General features: G+C 40.3%; 1 protein-coding gene across 11 annotated transcripts in view; it reads right to left on the bottom strand.

The window, feature by feature from the left end:
* LOC132398621 (suppressor of tumorigenicity 7 protein homolog) overlaps window positions 1–24,405 on the bottom strand; it is a 194,882-nt gene that overhangs the window by 123,050 nt on the left and 47,427 nt on the right. Inside the window, exon 1 of one of the 11 annotated variants that reach the window (XM_059978303.1) lies at window positions 22,913–23,030. The exons of the other annotated variants lie outside the window; for them this stretch is intronic. The gene's annotated coding sequence lies outside the window, so the exon portion shown is untranslated. Of the gene's footprint in view, window positions 1–22,912; window positions 23,031–24,405 lie in introns of those variants that run through there. 11 annotated transcript variants of the gene reach the window in all.

The raw sequence follows: 24,405 nt of genomic DNA, 5'->3' as shown, positions 1-24,405 counted from the left end.
AGCTGGTAATAAGGAAAGGCAAATGCAATGTTAGTGTTGTTTCAAGATGACTAGAATATAAAAGCAAGGATGCAATGCTGAGGCTTTATAAGCGATTGGTCAGACCACATTTGGAGTATTGTAAACACGAGGAAATCTGCAGATGTGGGAAATTCAAACAACAACACACACAAAATGCTGGTGGAACACAGCAGGCCAGGCAGCATCTATAGGGAGAAGCGCTGTCGACGTTTCGGGCCGAGACCCTTCAGTCCTGACGAAGGGTCTCGGCCCGAAACATCGACAGCGCTTCTCCCTATTGATGTTGCTTGGCCTGCAGTGTTCCACCAGCATTTTGTGTGTGTTGGAGTATTGTAAGCAGTTTTGGGCTCCTTCATGCTGACATTGGAGAGGGTCCAGAGGAGGTTCATGAGAATGAAAGGATGAACATATGAGGCACACATGATGGCTCTGGGCTCACAGGTTTCTTCCCAATAGGTTTGCCTCAACCCTCCGATTAATCACATTGTCACAACTTTTATGATTATCACGTCCAGCAGAAGACATTGGGTGCCAAAAACCAGAACCAGTCTTTTGCCTGATGACAGGGATACACCAGGAGGCAATACAAGGTTTACATTTCTTCCAGGTAAAAGAACAATGTTTTGAAAACTGAAGCATCAAAGCATGAGATTGATGAACAGAGGGAACAGATATTATGTTGGTGCTCAGCTTTAAAACGCTGCATCTTGCAGATCACAGTGTACACCGTCAGAAGATGCTCTTTTACTGTGGATAGGTGCTTTCATTCATCTTGGAAAATTTAAACAAAAATTGCAAGTAAACATACAACAAAAAGATATAAAAGGCTTGGATAAACTAGATTTGGATATGAGTTCAAAGCATAATCCTCTGAAAGCACAAATGTAAATAGTCAAAGTCATTAAAAAGTCCAATAATATTTAAGGTTTTATTATCAGGAATTAAAGAATGATGATGATGAAGAAGCGTGTGTATCATTTATATGAATCATTATTTAGAAGGCAATATGCAGATTTTTGGGAATTTCAATATAGAAAGGACATTATAACCATTTGAATGCAGTCAGCATTGATTTGCCCATAACGTACTTAGAGTATCCAACACTTTGAAGCGGGAAGTGGTTAATGTAGGGGACATTGCTTCTTTTAATGAAACTTGGATAAACGTTTGAAATGTAGGCCCCCATTTCTGCATTCTAAAATATTTTCTTTTTTTCTTTCAATATAGACCCTCAGAACAAATATTGACCAAGTCAGGGTACGTTCAGGTTGGAATTGGATGTAGTAGTTATGGGGCTTCAGTCATTCATAAGGACAGAGAAATAATGGGAGTCCCCAATAAGGGAGCACCATTTGTTACACTGTCTCATACTCTGTCCATATAAGAAAAACATCTCCCATTCTCTTCTCGTACGTACTCTTAATAACAATTTTAAGATAATGATCTACTTCCCTCATGTTTGCCATCTAACCACATCCCCACTGCTCCTTAACTAGGATATCAAAACTATTCTCTGATGTCTCTACTACTAGTGGAAGCAGTTCCATCAAGGATTTTATATTCAAAAAGTATTATCCCTGCAAACATTTGCAATTTCCCAGCTAATGGAAAATGGTTGTTTCAAGAATGCTGAAATTATTTTACAATTTTGATATAGAGAAACCAACATCAGAAGTATAGTCAAATGTCTTCAGGATCCGAGAAATCGACAGAATACTAATGCCAAAACAGGTTATTATAATAAGCACTTTATTGATCCTGAATGGGAAATTATTTAATTATGTGCAATGTGTCCACAGGAAGTCTGGAATGATAGGACTTTTGAATCTGAATTCATCTTCTTTGTATACCAGTCCATTATATCACTAGTTTCCGAATCCTTCTGAAATCTATCTCAGTACAATCCTGCCTGGTACCCAGTTCTCAGCATGGGGAAAAGATAATCATAATTCATAATCAAAATTTGCTCTGATAGTTTACATTTATGATCATTCACATCACTAATCTATCCTTGTTCAGTTTTAATTGTGGATAGACTATTTTAAGCTATTGAATATTTTTCATACACTCTCATTTTTCCAACTGGTGTCAAGATCAACCTTTGCATATCATCTCACCATCACCCGTGACCCTGCTTTCAGTTCTAGTCTCCAAGATTTAACTGTGGCCAGGAATACAAATAGCACTCCCATACAGCCATAGGTTTAACAGTGGATTTATATTCCGCATTTTCCATGATCCATTCAACAGTTTTTATTGGTTGCTTTAAGAGCTTGCTGCAGCAGAAGTTTCTGCTTTGAAGTGACACCAAATTCATAGTCTAACACCACCTGGAGCCTGACAATCTAAGTCACAAAGCTTTGAATTGATTAGATTTATACTGAGCACTCATTTTTTCAGAATATTTCAATGTCATATGATAATTTTACCGTGCTAACAACAAAATTCCAGGCTCCTCTGTTTCCGTATCTCACAGGCCAGCCTTAAAAGCAATTAATAAAAATAAACTCGGCCAGCTGATTAAGATCAGACATTACAGAACAATGGAATGAAGATTTCCTAATGATTCCACACACAAGTTCCCAATATCAGTTGCTTGAGAGGGATGAAGAAACTAAGGCTGGGGGGAAGGGGGGCAGTGGAGAATGGCAATAGCAGGTCCTCAGACTGGCTTTCTTCCCAAACTGAAGTGGATTTCATAAGGTCCTGACTATTTGTGTTTGTCCTTTACCACCTGATTTATGTGTTTGGAACTAAATGAAAACGTACACAATGGAGTTTTTTTAAGTTGAAATATTTGAAATCCATGCCAATTAGTAGAGATTATGGTTAACTGAGGCCAGCTGGTGGTGTAGTGGCATTAGCAATGGACTTTGAGGCAGATGGTCCTGAGTTCGAATCCAACCGGGTCCCAACATGGGCTGCAGCAGTATCTGTACAGAAGAAAAGGATTGGCAATTTGCTTCCATAGCTTGCCATGAAAACCCTATGGACAATCACTATCCCTTGGGTTGTCATGAGTTAACAGCACCTCAAAAGCAACATGATTAATAGAAAGTTATTTTCAGTTGTTATATAACACTTCAGAAGAAATATTTGACAAAAAAAAAGCATTGTCATATTTTTAAAATGTAGGTTTTCACTCGCTGGTATAATTTGGGGAGAGTGTTTTCTGTTTACACATATTCCATTACTAAAGCAATCTGTAAGCATCAGAGCATCATTTTAACATAGATAATTAAAGGCACAATATCACCATCCAGCTCTCATGCTATTATTCTACACTTGCATGTAATTTAATTTAAAATAATAATTTAGCCACCACATCCTGATGAGATTTTTGTCCCTTCCATATTACCCTAAACCTTCAGATGTGTGGTGAATGGGCAAAGCAACACAAGAAGCAACTCCCTTCTTCCTCGATTCCCCACTTTGGCCTTTTACCTCTTCTCACTGGCCTATTACTTTCCCCTGTGTCCCTTCCTCCTTCCCTTTCTTGTGGTCCACTCTCCTCTTCTATCATATTCCTTCTTCTCCAGCTCTTGACCTTTCTCACCCACCTGGCTCCACCTATCACCTTCCAGCTAGTTCCCTTCCCCTTCCCCCCAACCACCTTTTTATTCTGGCATCTTCCCCCTGAAGAAGGGTCTTGGCCCGAAACGTCGACTGTTTATTCATTTCTATAGATGCTGCCTGGCCTGCTGAGTTCCTCCAGCATTTTGTGTGTTGCACCTGCAGACATTTTCATACTAGTAATAGTCAGAGCATCTTACCAATGCTCAATCTGTTCAGGTATCAGGTTTAGTTGCTGCTGAAAATCCACTTTCACAAAGGAATTGGAATGTACCAGCAGTAAGGTCTGACTATAAATTCATTGAGTTCTGGATATTATGTACGTTAAGATGGTTTTGGAAACTGTACTTCAGGCCCTGATCATTTAACAACTTGTCTTCTGTGTCCATTGTCTTTCATTCTGTGAATTACAGTCAGAGAGAAACACTCATGAAATTTTTGAGACTTGATTTAGATGGGATAATGACATTTCACTTTGAAGTGTGAGACTGATGTCTTTGTCGTCAACTAATGTCAAGGATACTAAAAATAGGAACATGTCAAACTAATTGTGTCAAAGTCTTCCTTGTAGGACATTAAATGTACTTTTTAAAAACTATGATTTTTCCTTGCAAATTCCAAACACACTGAAAACATGTTTCTACATAGACGCATTTTGGTGATTTAAGTGATCAAATATATATGCTGGAAGTGCAAGCTTGGCAAATTCCAAAAGGAGAATTCTTCTGAGATAGTAAAGCTTCAGGTTTACTTAGTTTAGTACTTCAGCAGGGAACAGTCACTGCATCTGAGCACATTAAGATAAATGATGGTGATCAGCCTCCATTTCATAACTCATAGCAGCTATGACGTGAGAACTGAGGGCATTTGCTTTCACAAAATTCATAATTTTAAGTTCTGAATTGAAGACACCGTTAAACACCGGAGACAATTTCTTGGCTACATCTAACCCTCTCTGAAAGGTCATTGTGACTATTCCATCAGTAGATCCAAATGCAGCATTTCCACTGGAGACCATGAAACAAAGGAGCAAAATTAGGCTATTCAGCCCATCAAGTCTGCTCCTCCATTCCATCATGACTGATTTATTATCCCTCTCAACTCCAGTAGTCTTTGACTCCCTTATTAATGAAGAACCTATCACCCTCTGCTTTAAATACACCCAATGACTTGGCCTCCACATCCATCTGTGGCAATGGATTCCACAGATTTACCACCCTGTTCTGTCATATATTCATGTAAAAGACAATTAACCTCCAATTGCATTTTGTGGCAGTTCTTCTGAGTGTACAGGAATGAGATATACCAACTAGTGGAGTGGTGTCGCAGCAACAACCTGGCACTCAACGTCAGTAAGACGAAAGTGCTGATTGTGGACTTCAGGGAGGGTAAGACGAAGGCACACATACCAATCCTCATAGAGGGTTCAGAAGTGGAGAGAGTGAGCAGTTTTAAGTTACTAAGTGTCAAGATCTCTGAGGACATAACCTGGTCCCAACATATCGATGCAGCTGTAAAGAATGCAAGACAGCGACTACACTTCATCAGGACTTTGAAGGGATTTGGTATGTCAACAAAAATACTCAAAAACTTCTACAGATGTACCGTGGAGAGTATTCTGACAGGCTGCACCACTGTCTGGTATGGTGGCGGGTGGGGGGGTGGGGGTTGCTATTGCACAGAACCAAAAGAAGCTGCAGAGGGTCGTAAATTTAGTCAGCTCCATTTTGTGCACTAGCCTACAAAGTACCCAGGACATTTTCAAGGAGTGGTGTCTCGGAAAGGCAATGTCCATTATTAAGGACCTCCATCCCCCAGGTCATGCCCTTTTCTCATTGTTACCATCAGGTAGGAGGTACAGAAGACTGAAGACACACACTCAGCGATGCAGGAACAGCTTCTTCCCCTCTGCCATCCAATTCCTAAATGGACATTGAACCCATAAATGCTATCTTACTTTTTTAATATATATATAATTTCTGTTTTTGCAGAATTTTTAACCCATTCAATATTAATAAACATAGGCATATTTTGCAAACTAACCTTTAGTTTGCTCTCTCTCAGTCAATTGGAAATAAATGTCTTTTGCAATATTGGTAATGTTCTACCATTTGACAAAGGAATGCTGCTAACTTTCTTGGCAGCTGTTTCACCCAAGACTGAACAACAGGCATCTATTATAAAAGGCATTGCTAATCTTCATCCACTGCGTTTGGCGATGTGATAGGCAAGAAGATAAGATTCTTGTAACATACCTCCTGTTTTCATTATTGCAGAATGTGCTAATTTTTTGGGGGGGGGGAGAGTGCCATTTCACAGTTTCCATTGCAGAGTTTCCATTGGCTTTCTATTCAACTTCAGGTGTTTGGTGTCATTGCAATGGATCATGGTAGTATTATCTTCTCCTGCATTGCTTTTTGCATACGGTACTTCATTTCTCATAGGGCCACTGATGCAGGCTTTTGACCCAAAACTTCAACAATTCCTTTATCCCCACAGATGCTGCTCGACCTGATCAGTTTTTCAACCAGGTAGCTTGTTACTTAAATTCTCTTATGTTTCTTCAATTTTTTTTTGCTGATTTGAAAGAAAAATGATCCAACAGAACACGCTGTATGAGCAAATGAAAAACCTAATTCAACTTGCTGGCTTGTTCTCTTATTAACTTCAGTGGTGTTATTAAAGGGAAACCCTTAAATGGAGCTGCAAAGGATTATAATCCAATCCTTTTTTTGGATTTGGGGTTTTGTCAAATTCTGCCTCACTCGTAAATCTAAGAAATCTGTGACAGCTTTTTATCCTTAATTTTTTTTATACTTAAATTTGTTAAGGCAACTAAAACACTCTTAAATTTCTATAGTTGTACCGAGGAGAATATTCTAACTGGTTGCATCACCATGTGGTGTGGGGGGTGGGGGGGAACTACACAGGATCGAAGTGTAGAGAGTCAACTTAACTCCATCATGGGCACTAGCCTCCGTAGTATCCAGGGCATTTTCAAAGAACGATGCCTCAGAAAGGCAATGTCCATCATTAAGGACCCTCATCACCCAGATCATGTATTGCTCTTTTTGCTACCATAAAGAAAGTACAGGAGCCTGAAGGCTCAAGCTCAACGATTCAGGATCAGCTTCTTTCCCTCTGCCGCCCGATTTCTGATTGGTCATTGAAACCATGAACACTACCTTTTTTTATAACTATTTTTATAAAATAGTTTTTATAAAAATAACTATTTTTATTTCCAGTTTTGCATTACTGATATATATGCTTACTGTACTTCATGATTTTTTTGCAATTATTATGTATTACTATTATGTATTGTACTGCTACAGCAAAGTTAGTAACTTTCACAGCATATGTTGATGATATTCAACCTGATTCTGAATCTTTTCATTTCATCTCTATACATGGAAAAGTAGTTGAGAAACACTTCCCTGCTGAATGTTCTAGAAGTTTATGATAAGGCATTACTTTCAGTGCCAGTCCCTTTGTCTTCAAGTGGCCCTTTAGATCAGTAAAATCTTATGGGAGCGCAATACTGATCAAATGACCTTTAGCTTTGGTTAAATTTCAACTTCTCTCTCAGCCTACCTTGCACCTTCAAAGATATATGTATGTGTACTTCCAGCTATACTTAGCATTCAGTTGTTTGTTGCTAGGTAATGGAATCATGCAGCCTTGAAGAGGCAAATCATTGACCACATCCAACCATTCACCTTATGTTAAGAATCTGCCCTCTGTGGTCACACTGAAAAAGTTGGAATAGTTCTTATCTATAGGCAAATTGTTCTAGACCCAGCAGAATGCTTGGTAGAAAATACTGTTGCTTCGAGTAACATTCCATTGTGTTGACATTTGGACTGTTAGATATGAATATCTATCTGAGTATCATCGCTAAATATCAAACTGTTTACACAACAAAACATAAAGGAAAGATAACCACTATTACACAATGCAATTCCAACACTTAGCACAAAACAGTAAGAAGTTTAGAGCTGGAGATAAACAAAGTGCACTGGCTTTCCATCAAGAACAGACAATACCACAAGCAACAGGCTCTAATTTATTTGTTTTTTTATTTTCTTGATATACAGCGTGGAATAGGCACTTCCAGCCCTTCGAGCTACGCCACCCAGCAATCCCTCAATTTAATCCTAGCCTAATCATGCGACAATTTACAATGACCAATTAATCTACCAACCAGTATGTCACTGGACTGTGAGAGAAAACCAGAGCACTTAGAGGAACCCCACGCGGTCACAGGGGCAGGAATTGAACCTGGCTCACTGGTACTGTTAAGCATTGTACTAACCACAAATATCAGCCCTAATGTCTGGGTAATTTTATGATAACAATATAATTGACAAAACATGAACTTTCTTGAGGAAATGGCTGCTTTTTTTCATTTCAAACACTAGATTAGTGATTACAGACAAATCAACTACAGTACATGCCGGTCGATTTAAAATCTCCCCCTTGACCATGGCTTTGCTCACCAGTCTTAATATTTCCTTCAAATGCTTGGTGTGAAATGTTACAAGTTTTGTAAAAATATAAGATGTTGGAGGGTAAGAGATGACCTTTAATGTGAGGTACACACAAAATGATGGAAGAACTCAGCAGGTGAGGGGTTTTGGCCCGAAACAACTGTTTATTCATTTCCATTAATGCTCATTGACCGGCTGAGTTCCTCCAACATTTTGCGTACATTTTTCTGGATTTCCAATATCTACGGAAGCTTTTGTGTTTCACAAGGGGAAGCCTTTTTTTAAACTAACTCTCTACCCTGCTACTTAAACCAGAGACCAGAAGCATGTTCTTCTGCAAATCAGAAAGATATAGAATTTAACTGTAACTAGCTGTGATTAAGTGCCCAATCACATTCATATTCTATGCAGCTTTGAGGTCCTTGAGCAGAATTCATGCACCTGCAGATGTATCTCACTGTCAAGTGAACATTTTCTGAAGACAATGAATTTTTTTCTTAAGTAAAAGTCCTGAACTTACTAATCCATTCCTCAGGCATACAGTATATTTTCAATCATTTGACAGTGAGCACTGAGATTAATGTCAATAGTGCACTTTGTTGATGAAAATGAGTTCATGAATCTGTTCCCTTTAAAAAAAAGACATTTCATCCCAAGCCTCTCAGCTAGGTTTATTGTGGCCCATCCAATTAATTCCACTTTTTTGCATATTCTCTATAGCTCCATTATTTCTGTATGAGCACATATTCCATTTCCTTCAAAACTATTTTCCTCAAAGAATTCTTCCCTTCCCTCTGGTTCTGTTGCAAGTTGTCTTGAATCTCAAGAAGGTAGCACACATTATTAAGGACCCTCACTATCACATGTCCTCTTCTCATTACTACCATTTGTGAGGAGGTACAGGAACCTGAAGAATAGTTTCATACCCTCTGCTATCAGATTTCCAAACAGTCCATGACCCATGAACACAACCTCACTATTCCTTCTTCTCCAACCCTTGACCTTTCCCACCCACCCGGCTTCGCATATTGCCTTCCAGCTCACTTCCTTCCCATTCCCCTACATTTTTATTCTGACATCTTCCCACATCATTCTCAGTCCTGAAGAAGGGTCTCGGCCCAAAATGTCGACTGTCTATTCTTTTCCATAGGTGCCGCCTGACCTGCTGAGTTCCTCCAGCATTTTGTATGTGTTGCTTTGGATTTCCAACTTCTATAGATTTTCTCATGTGTATTTTTTACTACCTCAGTATTCCTCTTTTTCTAATGCCCCTCCCTTGGACAACATGGGTGGCATGAAGAAGGGAGAGTTGCAGCTTGGGCAACTGCCGGTCTTCCATTAAAAAAAACACCTTGCCCAGGCTTGCGCCCTGGACACTTTCCAAGGCGCAAATCCATGGTCTATCGAGACTAACAGAGGCCTACACACCTACTACATTCCTCTTTTGCACTATTTATTGTAACGTAGTATTTCTGTTTAGCTGCCACAAAAACAACAAATTTAACAACATATGCCAGTGACAACCACCCTGATTCTGATCTCTCTGGAAGCAGTAGCCAGTGAAAACAGTTCTTATCCACTCTAGAAAAATCCTACATAATTCAGAGCTATTCTATTAAATCTCTCCTTATTTTTTCTCTGGTCTGTGCAGCATGTCCCCATTTTTCTATTCCTTCACATTAGGTCCCTAAGCCTAACATGGTTCTGGTAAATCCTCTCTGCTGGACCTCCAAGGTCCTGGCATACACTTACAGTCTGGTAACCACAGAACACTGCACCATATATTATTCCATCTTATATTGTCTGGGTACCCTCCAACTAATGGCACGAATATCGATTTCTCCTACCAGTAAACAATTTCCCACTCTTACCTTTCTCTTCTCACCTGCTTATTATTTCGCCCGGGTCTGCTCCTCCTCCCCTTTCTCCTGTGGTCCACTGTCCTCTCCTATCAGACTCTTTCTCTCAGGCCCTTGACCTTTCCTACCCACCAGGTGTCACCTATCACTTTCCAGCTAACCTCTTTCCCCTCCCCAACTATTTTATTTAGGCATCTTTATCTTCCTTCTCAGTCCTGAACATCAAAACTTCAACTGTTTACTCTTTTCTATAGATGCTGCCTGGCCAGCTGAGTTCCTCCAGCACTTTGTGTGCGTTGCATCAAAAATAGCTGAGCAGCTCATGAATTTATGAATCAACCATGTAAAAGTGTAGCATTTTTGCACCAAAGCAAGCCTTTCAGTTCACCATGTCAATGCCAACCATCTTCCTATGTTAATCCTAGTTACCAGCATTGGTCTTTTGCCTGTGCTAGGCTTTAAAGATTCTAGCTAAAATATGAATGAACTTGTGAATGTGACTGTTAACACTCTTTTGTCCTCTGGCATTTAAAGATAGATGTGACTAAACAGCATCAATGGAAATATTTATCCACCTATCAATGACTCCCACTTTCTCTTCAATTACGATTAAGAAAAGAAAAAGTTTCAATATTCGTTACACCTGCCTATTTGTCTACTCCTTTCCCTAAGGCAGCAGCATTTTTAATACCTGGCTCCATGCCTGCACTCCAGTTCCTAACCAGATGAAGACACCACTAATTAAAGGACAAAAAAAAGCAGGGATGAAATAAATTATGTACTGCCATTGTTGTAACATGTGCACAAGGTCCCAGAAATAGCAATAGATAAATCCTCACAAAAACTGTCAGTGATGCTGTCTGAAGTGAAAATATTGGACAGATACCAGGAGAACTCTCCTACACTTTGTAGCGGTGTGCTACACGCAGCGCTAAAATTACGACACGGAGTCGGTAACTGCAGTTGAAGGAAAAAACTTTATTCGAAATCTTCAGCCTCACTTTTAAGCCTCCCTCAACCTGCCCCCCATGGCGCAGAGGCTCCAAAGCTCTGTGCTCGCAAACCCCCGTAGGCTATCTAATTGTGAGTCGGTTCGCATGTGCCAGGAAATGGGTCGCCACAACTTCTTCAAATAGTGCCATGGGATCTTTTACATCTGTCTGAAAGAAGCAAATGTCAGAATCAAACTACCTCATCCAGCAGAAGGAAAAGTAGCAGTTTAGCACTTCCTTGATGTTTCACTGAGGCTCCAGCCCATATTATAAGTTTAGTTGATTGGAACTTTAGTTGCCAAAAATTTATGATAGCAGTGGATATAGCCAAATCACTTTCATTGTTCTTCCATCCCTGTTCCTTTGCTTGTGCTGTGCAGAAAGGAAAGCACTAAAAATATCATAATCTCTCCTCTCGCCTTTCTTGAAAAGAGTCATAATTAGGTTCAATGGTGGTATCAGAAAACATATACAGTATACAACCTGAAACTCTTACTCTTCACAGACACCTACAAAACAGAAGAAAAACCCCAAGGAATAAATGAACCCTAAAGCCTTTCCCTTCCCCCTTGCACAAACAGCAGCAAAAACATCAACTCTCCCCCCCCCCAAGCAAGCAATAGCAAAGCTTCCAGAGACAATAATCTCCAGTCCATCAACTGTCTGTCCCAACACTTCAACAGTCTCTCCTCTTTTCAGATGAGCAAAATAAGGACACAAATTCACACTATAATAATTTCTTAGGCATGCTGTAGTAACTTCAGCAAGAATAATTACGTCCAAATAATAAAATTTTACGAGGGTGATTGATAACATAGTCACTATGTTGAAAAATAAATGTGCTATGTTTTCTAAAATTGACTCCTTCTACCTTAGGCCACAAACATATCAATCACCTCTCGTATTTAATGCAAAACAAAGTATAAATCTGAAACACAAACACATGAAAACCAACAGATGCTGGAATTCCGAAGCAACACACAAAATGCTGGAGGAACTCAGCAGGCCAGGCAGCATCTATGGAAAAGGGTCAGTGGTCCACATCTCAGGCCGAGACCTTTCTTCTGTCCTGAAGAAAGGTCTCAGCCCAAAATGTTGATTGTATACTCTTCTCTACAGATGCTGCCCGGTCTGCTGAATTCCTCCACCATTTTGTGCATGTTGCTATAAATCAGAAAACTCAACTGTAACGCTAGGTGAAATTAGGCTGGTGTGAGGTTTTGAGAACAGTCAGGAATGATGAGCCTTCTGGATAAGTAAATAGTTCAAATCAAACAGTTCAGAATAAACAAACAAGACCTTAAGTAGATCATTAACTAAATCAAAAGTGAAATAAAGACAAAAATTGCCCTTTAAAAATCCAATTGGCAGGAAAAAATAGTATGTTTTAAGAATATTCTCATATCACTATCTATACAAACTAAAAGGTACATATAATACACATCACATCTACTGAAGGGATATGGGGCTTCCCTCTATTGTAATCTACTGGTACAAATTTTCCAACAAGAATTCAAACACAACCACTTAACTGCACCTATCAAATTATTTGGCAGAGTTGAAGCGTATAAAGAGTAAGCAGAGAGCTGTTTCTATTAGTTGAAGGTGTGAATAAACCATGGTTCAAAGATTCAAAGTGATGGCAAAAGAACTCTAGCAGCTGGGATTTGTTATGCTCTAGAAAGCAATAGTTATACCAGTGGTGGAAAATGAGTCAACCAGAGCTCTCAAAAGAAATTGGACAGACGCCCTAGGGAAAATATATGTATCGCTACACAGAAAGAGTAGAAGCCGAAGACCAAATAGATTGCTCTATAAGGTAATGGTGTGGAGTAGATGGACCAAATTAATTTCTTCTGTACCAAAATGATTGAAGGAATCATTATGGAAGTGCAGGGTTATCCTTTGCCCACAATTTTTCAAAATACTCTCTGAAGAGATTTTGATGCATCATTTTATTTTGCTCAATAGCTAAAATTTGATATGGCCAAAGTAAGGTTCTGAATATTATATTAAGCATAAAAATATGCAAAAAGCACACAAAATTATCCACTGTCTTGTATGTACAGTGATTACATTTTATACTTCACAACATAAACTCAGTGAACGATCTGGATTTGCATGTAATGTCTTGAATTTTTATTTACTTATTGAGCTACAATGCAGAATAGTCTTCCTGCCCTTTTAGCCACACCGCCCAACAATCCTCCGATTTTTTTTAAATCACAAGACAATTTACAATGACTAATTAACCCACCAACTGGACTGTGGCAGGAAACCCACACATTCACAGGGAGAACATACAAGCTCCTTACAGCAGTGGGAATTGAACGCAGGTCGCTGATACTGTAAAGCGTTGTGCTAACCACAACGCTACCGTGCCGCTCCTATTAATAGTATTAGTAATTTTAGTACAAATGTTATTACAAATAAATAGGGTCTTGGCCCAAAAGATCGACTATACTTCTTCACATAGATGCTACCTGGCCTGCTGAGTTCCTCCAGCATTTTGTGTGAGATGCTTGGATTTCCAGCATCTGCAGATTTTCTCTTGGTTGCAAATAAATAATCATTTTTTTCTTATTCTCTGAAGTTGCTTCTGATTTTCAATAATAATTATTTAAATTCAGATTTTCCATTTCACTAACTTGAATACAAACTTAAATTCTAAACATCATTATTTGATAGTGGATTGCAAATTAACAGCAAGCTTGCCATCATCTGAAGGTGAAATGATAAAACTGACAAAGATCCCTCTTAAATTACAATTGTAAATTTGATTTGCCCTCATTCCAAGTGCATATTTAAAATCAATCATATGTAATTCATCAGTTCCCTGTGCAGACGATTTCTGAGCCCTCTGGGTTAGTTGGAGTCAACAATTGCCTTTATCTTGTGCACTTCCACATGCTGTCTAGGGAATGGGGTCAAAAATTTCAAATGAAAATCCCTCAGCTCTTCCATTTGTTACATGGCAGTGCTGTGGTACAGTTACAATGCTTTCAATTTGAATATGGCTTGTAAAACCTCAATATTCACATTTCGCATCATCATTAGCTTGACAGTAAAGAATAAACCCAAGGCAGTTTTATTTGACAATATTAATGTTTGCAGTTTTACATCAAAATTATTTATCAGATATTCCTAGATATATTGAACAAATTAGTGTGCTTATTTAATATAGTACTTTAGAAATTAATATCAAAATTGTAAAATGTAAAAAGAATCATGATGATAATAGCCCTCCAATGGTCAGGATATTGGGTCCTAACTGTCGAAGTCAACACTCACGCCAGTATACAAGTTCATAGTATTGCTATTCTAATTGCACCATTTCAGACGCTGGCCACGAGCCAGGCTTGTCCCCTCCAATGTACCCTGAAAGCTGCAATGCTTGGGCTACGTTGCATATCGGTGGTCAGCTTGACATGTCAGGGAATTGCTTTAAAAGCATTTTCCACAATTTTGTACTCTTAAATGTAAGGCCATAAAGCTACCATCTCGTAAGCCAACATTATACAGAACATCTTAGCTACTGAACAATACCATGGCCAAGGATTCCCATTTTACTACCCCAATAATCATTAATGTCTCAACCTTCACTTTTTCACAATGCACTCAAAATGGGGTTTATAATGCTTCATAAAGTGTTTTGTATGGAGGAATATGATTTGGAAAAATAAGGCAGAGTCCTTCAATAAATATAATCACTGTTTAATGTGCAACATGCATGTGTCAAACATGTATATTAATTATAATACAGCCAAAATAGTGTTTTAGAGCCACAGCACTGTAATAGGCCCTCTGGTCCAGGGAGGTCACGCTGCCCAATTACTCCCGTGTGACAAATTTACTTTTTAATCCGTCTGTACGTTTTTGGAATGTGTGAGGAAACCCATGCCGTCATGGGGAAAACGCACAAACTCCTTATATACAGCAGCAGGAATTGAACCAAGGTTGCTGGCACTGTAATAGCACTGTACTACCAACCACGCTACCGAATATTGCTACCTATAATATGTCTGCTCAGACACACATGCATACATCACACTATTCAGTTGCTGGTGGTTTAAAATGCTCTGTACAACTTGGCCGATGAGGTGGCATCATTATGGGCAGCTGAGAAGAGCCCACACTCCCAGCTGTGTGAGGAATTGGTGGGGCACAGTAACCCTTGGGCTGTAAATATTACTTACCGTGTTCATTATTTAGCTGCTGAAGACCTTTTTCTGCCTGTTGATGTTGTTCTTCAACGAAGAATCAACCAAACACCAAAGCGTAAACTTTACTCTTTGTACGCACGGCCTTGATTTATGTATTAAAAATTGTTTGCTTATTGTACCTACTTATTGCCTTGTTTTGTCTCTAAAGGTTGGGTATTAAATACCATAATTCTGAAAAGAGAACATTGAAGAGACAGAAGAGACTGCAAATGCTGGAAATCTGAATCAACACACAGAAGATCTAGAAAATCAGAATCAGGTTTATTATCTCCGGCATGTCACATGAAATTTATTAACTTAGCAGCAGCAGTTCAATGCAATACATAATCTAGCAGAGAGTTGAAAATAAATAAATAAATAAATAGACATTATAATAAACAAACAAGTAAATCAATTACATATATTAAAAAGATTTTTTTTAATGTGCAAAAACAGAAATACTGTATATTAAAAAAGTGAGGTAGTGTCCAAAACTTCAATGTCCATTTAAGAATCGGACGGCAGAGGGGAAGGAGCTGTTCCTGAATCGCTGAGTGTGTGCCTTCAAGCTTCTGTACCTCCTACCTTATGGTAACCATGAGAAAAGGGCATGCCCTGGGTGCTGGGGGTCCTTAATAATGGACGCTGCCTTTCTGAGACACCGCTCCCTGAAGATGTCCTGGGTACTTTGTAGGCTAGTGCCCAAGGAGCTGACTAGATTTACAACATTCTGCAGCTTCTTTCGGTCTTATGCAGTAGCCCCTCCAAATCAGACAGCAATGCAGCCTATCAGAATGCTCTCCACGGTACAACTAAAGAAGTTTATGAGTGTATTTGTTGACATGCCAAATCTCTTCAAACTCCTAATAAAGTACAGCTGCTCAGTAGTTCAGGCAACATCCATGGAGCCAAATGGATAATTGATGCTTTGGTTGAGACACCTCATTAGGATTGGCTGTTTGAAGAATTAAAACTCATAGTAAATTTCTTAAGAGGTTTATTACTCAATTACAAGTTAGTTTTAAAATCATATAGCGTTTGTGGAGCTACATCCTTCCAGGTGCAACTTCTAGTAAGATGGCAATGCACTTGGTTGCAGCTGCCCCTCTGGGTCAAAGCAAAGAGGTAATTGTTCAACCATTACATCTATTTTACAATCACAATTCACAGCTGGATATTAAGAACTTTATGTGCTACAGGTCTATTCCCCCTTGTGAGTTGCTGGATAGAGATGGAGCTGGACTTGCTGCACACCACATGATAGTCTGCTAAAGTCACCAAAGGAGGAAGGCGTAGAGGCGGAGATGGTGAGCAGTCCAACAAATATGCAACTGATTGTCCTGGACATTTTCCTTGTGATCACAAGACCCTGTTGGACATTGAAAAAGTAGAATAGTGCAAGCCCAGTTCACTGGTTTATTGGCAAAACTGACAGCAGAGGAGCTGCGTGAGCTCGGTTGTTGCCTGGGCTGGCCCCTCATGCCGTGGGGTTGCCTGCTGCAGTGCCCAGGACAGGAGACACCAGAGGTGGTGTGGTGTGGTGGGCATCTGTGCTGGGTTTGGGGCTGGCCCCTCCCATCAGTGCGGCCCACCAGAATTCCCTCGGTGGAGGACAAGCTGGATTACATTCATCTGCAGCTGCACTAGCATGAGGTAGGCGCTGCTGCGGCCTTTTTCTTAACAAAACATGGCTCAAGACAACATCCCACATACCATCTATCTACAGGCCATGACAACTCAGTGACTTGGGCTCTAATTTTTTGTGACATGTTTTACAGCCCTCGTAATTAAATGTGCCAGTTGTGCCCTGTGCTATGTGTTACTGTTGACAAAGTGTTTTGCACCTTGGTCCCAGAGGTACACTGTTTTGTTTGGCTCTATTCATGTGTATGGTTCAATGACAATTAAACTTGAACCTGAAATTGAGCCAGAACTATAAATCATTTGGTATTACACATTGTTTATATTTATCAGTCAAGCATCCAGAAAGTATTTTTGTGGAAAGGTCCAAACTGCAACATCAGCATTGCAGTAAACTTTGAGCAACTGCACCACATTTTCAAAATACCTCACTAGCTCTTAAATACTTTTGTCAGTGAAAACTCACGTACTAACATTGTGTTGAACAAACTCTCGGAACGACAAGATATCACTCTATCTTCCTTAGATCAGAAATTGAAAGTGATACCAGAACCTCTTTAATGTAAAGAAGAACCAATCTCTTGGGATGTACATGTCACATATCCCATCTGTTGTGTTGTAAGACATAATGACAGCTCACCAAAACAAGGCAAACACACCAGGCAAGAATTGTCCTCATTTTTCCTTATTTGTTCGAAGTACCTTGAATGGAAAATGCTACAAAAAGTAGTGAATACAGCCCAGACCATCGCTGGTAAAGCCCCCCCCCCCTCCCCCAACCATTGAGCTCAGCTACATGGAGCGTTGTCGCAGGAAAGCAGCATCCATCACCAGAGACCCCCACCACCCAGGACATGATTTCTTCTCACTTCTGCCATCAGGAAGAAGTTACAAAGAGTCTCAGGACTCGCACCACCAGTTTCAGGAACATCAACAATCAGACTCTTGAACCAAAGGGGATAACTTCACTTGCCCCATCATTGAGATGTTCCTACAACCAATGAACTTTCAAGGATTCTTCATTTATTTATTTATTTATTGTTTGTTTGTTTGTTTGTTTATTCATTTTTTTTTCTTTTTGTGATACAGCCATTCCAAAGACACACAACATACAGAAATCAGTAAGTGAAAAACACCAGAAATATGCTGAATTAAAAGAGGAAATTGACAGACTATGGAACATGAACAGGGTATACATTGTTCCAATAGTATTATCTACAACTAGTGTCGTCCCAAATCACTACCCAATAGCATTAAACAACTAGGCCTACACAGCAATATTTATACAAATCTCCAAAAGTCACAAACTAAATACCACTAGGATAGTCCAAAAGATCCTAGCAATTGAAAAATGAGTGTGCTTGGCTATGCCCATCCTCAGGTTTAACCAGCTTGAGCTGAGAAATTTAAAAAAAATAATAACAATAAATAAATATTCAGTTCATTGATGGGATAAGTGAAATTGAGAGAAGTTATCCCCTCTGATTCACGAGCCTGATGGCTGAGGGGTAATGTGCCAAAGTGGGCCTCAGGAAGAGAAGGCATGCATTTAAGGTATGGTGGGGGGGGGGGTTAATTTCAAAGGAGATGTGAGACACACGTTTTTTTACAGAGTGGTGGGTCCCTGGAATGAGCTGCCTGGGGTGATGTTAGAGACAGAAGTGTTGGGGACTTTTAAGAGATGTTTAGACAGGCACACGAATGTGAGAAAAGTGGAAGGATGAGGACATTGTGGAGGCAGAAGAGATCAGTTAGTCATTTGATTACTAATTTAATTTGGTTTAACGTTCAGCACAACACCGTGAGCCAAAAGGCCAGTTCCTGTGCTGTACTGTTCTATGTTCTAGAACTGTTCCTGAACTTGGTGGTGGTTATCCTGAGGCTTTGGTAACTTCTTCCTAATGGCAGCAGCAAGAAGAGAGCATGATCTGGGTGATGGGAGGCTCTGTCAAGCCACAACTAGACTACTGTGTACTGCTTTGGTCCCCCAGTTTAGAATATTACACTAAAATAGAGGTTCACTGGAATTATCCTTGATATGAGTGGGGGGGGGGGGGCAGAGTGACAGTATTACAGGAAATGCTTGACTGATTAGTTTTCTGTTCACCAGAGCTAAAATCATCTTGAAATACATAAAATTCTTAAGGGATATGGCAGGCTCAATGCTGAGAGGATGTTTCTTCTCCTGGGAGAATCCAGAACCAGAAGGCACGATATCAGAAAAGAGCTCCAGTTAGGATCAAGTTGGGAAAGAATTTTTTCTCTCAGTGTGGTAGAAGTCCAAGGAATTTCTTACCACAGTGAACTTAGTGATTGGAGTCACTGAGTGCATTGAAGTCTGAGATAACATCTTAATCTGGAAGGGTTATGGGGAAAGAAGACAGAAGAAAAGGGAAAGGTGAGGAAGTGGAGTGAGGACTATTAGCTGAGCATGTCTGAGGCAGTGAATACACACTTATGTTCTTACTTGTTAGGCTGTTAAGACTTCATAATAATCAGTCTAAACAAGCTGTGGAGGCCCTTCCCAGTGCTGGAAGTGCATTTAGGTACATAAGGTTAACATATTGTTTTAACTGTGTTGCTGAATTTCATATGGCATGTGACATCAAAACAAACTTGCAATAGTTCTGACATTATCATCTAAGTGCTTTGCATACTTTCAGTAGACAATTCGCTAACCTCCTTCCCAATACAACTAACACAACAACCTACTCTCGCTGGCCACTTTATTAGGTATTCCTGTACATCGGCTTGCTAATGCAAGTATCTGAACAGTCAATTATGTGGCCGCAGCATAATGCATAAAAGAATGCAGGCATGGTCAAGCCGTTCAGTGCTTGTTCAGACCAAATACCAGGATGGGGAAAAAATGTGATCTAAGTGACTTTGACCATGTTGGTGCCAGACAGGATGGCTTGAGTATCTCAGAAACTGCTGGTCTGGGATTTTCACGCACAACAGTCTCTAGAGTTTACAGAGAAGGGTGTGAGAAACACAAAAACTATCCAGTGAGCAGCAGGTCTGTGGACAAAAAAACCTTTGTAATGAGAGAGGTCAGAGGAAAATTGCCAGACTGGATCGAGCTGACAGGAAGGTGGCAAATGAGAAAATCCCAGCAACACACACGACATGATGGAGGAACTCAGCAGACCAGGCAGCATCCATGGAAAAAAAAGTACAGTCGACGTTTGGGGCCGAAACCCTGCAGCAGGACTAGAAAAAAAAAAGCTGAGGAGTAGATTTGAAAGGTGGTGGGGGGAAAGAGAAACACCAGGTGATAGGTGAAACTTGGAGCGGGAGGGATGGAGCAAAGAGCTGGGAAGTTGATTGCTGAAAGAAACAGAAGGCCATGAAAGAAAGTGAAAAAAGGGGGTGAGGGAGGAGCACCAGAGGGAGGCAATGGGCAGGCAAGGAGATAACATGAGAGAGGGAGAAGGAGGTGGTGAGGCTTGAGAAATCGATGTTCATGCCATCAGGTTGGAGGCTACCCAAACGGAATATAAGGTGTTATTCAACCAACATAAGTGTGGCCTTATCACAACAGTGGAGGAGGCCATGGATGGACATATCAGAATAGGAATGGGAAGTGGAATCCCATTTTCTCTGGCGGACGGAGCGTAGATGCTCAGCAAAGCGGTCTCCCAATCTACGTCAGGTCTCACCGATACACAGGAGGCCACACCAGGAGCACTGAACACAGTATGTGATCCCAACAGGCTCACAGGAAAAGTGTCACCTCACCTGGAAGAATTGTTTTGGGCCCCTGAATGGTAGTGGGGGAGGTGGTGTAGAGACAGGTGTATCATTTGTTCTGCTTGCAAGGATAAGGGCCAGGAGGGAGATCAGTGGGGAGGGACAAATGGACAAGGGAGTCGCGTAGGGAGCGATCCCTGCGGAAAGCAGAAAGTCGGGGGGGGGGGTGGAAGGGAAAGATGTCTTTGGTGATGTGATCCAGTTGGAGGTAGCAGTAGTTTCAGAGATATATCTGCTGGACGTGGAGGCTGGTGCGATGGTAGGTGAGGACCAGAGGAACCTTACCCCGGTAGGGTGTCAGGAGGATGAGGTAAGAGCAGACTTGTGTGAAATAGAAGATATACAATTGAGGGCCGCATTGATGGTGGAGGAAGGGAAGCCCCTTTCTTTGAAAAAGGAGAACATCTCCGTTCTAGAATGAAAAGCCTCATTCTGAAAGCAGATGCGGTGGAGACAGAAGGATTGAGAAAAGGGCATGGCGCTTTTACAAATAGCAATGTGGGACGAGGTATGGTCCAGGTAGCTAACAGCGGTGTGCAGAAAAGCGTCTCTGAATTTACAACACAACAAACCTTGAAATGGATGGCCTACAAGCATATACTCAGCGGCCATCTTATCAGGCATAGGAGGCACCTAATAAAATGGCCACTGATAGTATGATACAAATTCGCACTGGAGCACTGGGCCCTGTAATGGAGCAAACAAGGGACATATTATACCCGACAATTACTAATGCACAGCTGAGTTTCTGTGGCTTCCAGCAGATTTTCTGTGGTTCCTATGGCCTCTAACTTTTTTTTTAACACTCTGACATTAACTGCTCAGCTATGTTTGCTTCTAGGCTTGTTTTCATAAGTTAGTTTAAATGTCCAAGTGATAGTGGGTTCTGAAAGAAAATCACCTAGACTCCACTGTTCCAAAAATCTCCAAAGCATTAATAAAAGAAACAAAATTTAATTTCTAGCACACAATACTGGCCATAGCCCAAAACCCATACATTTTAAATTTTGCCCACAGCTTGCACCTATGAAAAAATCAATAAGATTTTTAGCTTTGAAATTATCTTCTAACTTATCTACCCAGCTGCTGAATTAATTGGAATTTTTGCATGTATATATACACACACACACACACACATATAAATAATAGATTTATAAATAAATAATAAAGGTGGATTAATTTATTGATTTTTATTACCATATTACCGTGTATTGCATTGTACTGCCACTGCTAAGTTAACAAATTTCACAACACATGCTGGTGATAATAAACCTGACTCTGATTCTAATATGACAAAGGAGCACACACCTCCGGGAGAGAAAAAAATCAGCCAAAAACAGCCATCACTGGGGCCCGTAGAAGCCTTGCAACTCTGCCTAGTAACGTACATCCTCTGGATGGACAGCATGAAGATGGTCAGAAAATGCTGGAGATACTCAGTCCGGGCTTGTAAAGACTGAATAAACGTGGCTTCAGTGTAAAAGCACTGAGGGATATGAAACCACAATACTGTTCCCAGAAACAAGGAAGACACGTTGCCATCGTGGGTCAATACAGCGGAATATCTTCCGTACTCAACCCAAGACAAGGAAAGTAAAGCAAAAAGCCAACGGGCCATTGATAATTTCACCATACTTTTCCATTACGATTTACTATTTATCATTTACCATTCGTAAGGCCAGTGATGTTGTGGGGGTGGAACTGGACTCTCTGACAGTGGTGTCTGAAAAGATGCTGTCCAAGCTGCGTGCCATCTTGGACAATGTCTCCCATCCACTCCATAACGTACTGATTAAGCACAGGAGTACGTTCAGCCAGAGACTCATTCCACCGAGATGTAACACAGAGCCTCATAGGAAGTCATTCAAATGACTTGTGGCCATCAAACTTTACAACTCCTCCCTCGGAGTGTCAGACACCCTGAGCCAATAGGCTGGTCCTGGACTTATTTCCACTTGGAATAATTTAATAATTATTATTATTTAATTATTTATGGTTTTATATTGCTACACATTATTCTTGGTTGGTGCAACTGTAACGAAACCCAGTTTCCCTCGGGATCAATAAAGTATATCTGTCTGTCTTTGTCCCAGAATACAACTGCGGACTTCGTGAGGGTCATGATAGTGTGGAACAAGTTGCCAGTGCAAATGGTACATGCAAGCTCAATTTAAGTGTTTAAGAGGTCTGGTTAGGTACATGGATGGTAGGGGTATGGAGTGCTATGGTCCCGGTGTGGGTTGAAGGGGGTATGCACTTTAGATGGCTCAGTACAGACTAGATGGGCCAAAGGGCCCATTTTTGTGCTGTATTTCTTTGTGACTCTATAACAATTCATTTTCAATCATAACTGATCTCACATCCTTAGATAAAGGTAGGATCACCTGCAAGTGTTAGTTAGTTGTTCTTTGTTAATATGCTCCACATCGATGTCCTAGTAGAGAGGATCTAACAGCTTCAAAATATTACCTGGATAAAAGACTTCGTTCACTTTCAGCAGTATGGCTGTGAAGATATTTATTGAACACAAAAGAAGAATGTTAGCATCGCTAATATTGCTACTTATCCACATTTTTGCAAGTTAAGACTTTTTTAGTGTGTTTTTCCCCCTGCAAATTATCTGTAAATTATGTAATGCAGTGGTTAGCATATTTCTAATCAATTTTCTTTGACAGCAACTGGATTAAGTAAGTTTAACACATCTGACTTTTAAAAGTAGGGGTGTTCAATTCCCACCTGAGCCAGATTCTGTGAATATATTTTAAAAAGTGCCAGAAATGGGATAATTTCCAGCACAGTAAGTGCCAATTCATACACTAAGTAACTGCCACCGTACACTCTTAAAAGCAGGGTGTTCCGAGCAACACATGTACTAAACGCTTCAGAACAGATGTGATTCTTGGCTCAGAGACGACCATTGCATCAGTAAATTTGCCATTGATTTAAAGATTGATTAAGAAGCTGGCTTTCACGGAGACTTTTCCGGCGTGGTCAATGGCAGCCTTGTTTATCAAAGCAGCTGTTGCTCAAATTGATCTATCCTGCAACAGCGTAGAAGAACAATAACACCCCTTCAAGCGCTCAGACTAAAAGCTGATGACCTATTAAGACTGACATTATTTCCAGCTGCATGCCACTTTAAGGATCTCTTCATGCCATACATGAGAATACTTCTTGCTTCAGTGGAAACGCACTGCATAAAATAAACTTCTGGTGCAGGAACGTGAGAAGTAATAAGTTGAAATGAAATGTCTGAATAGGACCTATGTTCACCAATGGACACATTTTGATTTCTAAGCTCATAGCTTGTTTCACAGCAAAAGTCTGGGAACAAATGGTTTCTATATACATTCTTCCATGGCTCGCCAAACGAGCCAGCTGGATAATGGGCTGTGAGGCCAGAAAGAACCCTTAAACTAAAATTCACCCAGATACACATAGGTCACAAACCAAATCAAGTACTGTGTAATTTGACTCAGTCGGACTACAAGATCAGTATTAGGTTAATCAGCCCACTGAGTCTCCTCCGTTATTTCATCATGGCTAAGTTAGAACACAGGACATAGAACATAGAGAATAGCTCATGAACAGGCCATTCGACCCACAATGTTGTGTCAAACTATCTAAAGAGAAAATCAAAAACACCCCAACACTCAACACTCCTACCTACACTATGTCCTTATCCCTTCATCTTCCTCACATTCATCTGCCAATCTAAATGGCTCTTAAAAGCCATGATTGTATTTGCCAGCAGTGCATTCCAGGCATCCATGACTCTCTGAGTAAAACACTACCCCTCACATCCTTATTGAATCTACCCCCTCTCAGCTTCAATGCATGCCCTCTGGTATTACACACTTCAAACCTGGGAAACAGA

Source organism: Hypanus sabinus, chromosome 8 (genome assembly GCF_030144855.1).
Source record: "Hypanus sabinus isolate sHypSab1 chromosome 8, sHypSab1.hap1, whole genome shotgun sequence".
Taxonomy (NCBI): Eukaryota; Metazoa; Chordata; class Chondrichthyes; order Myliobatiformes; family Dasyatidae; genus Hypanus; species Hypanus sabinus.
This window is presented reverse-complemented; position numbering and strand designations above follow the sequence as displayed.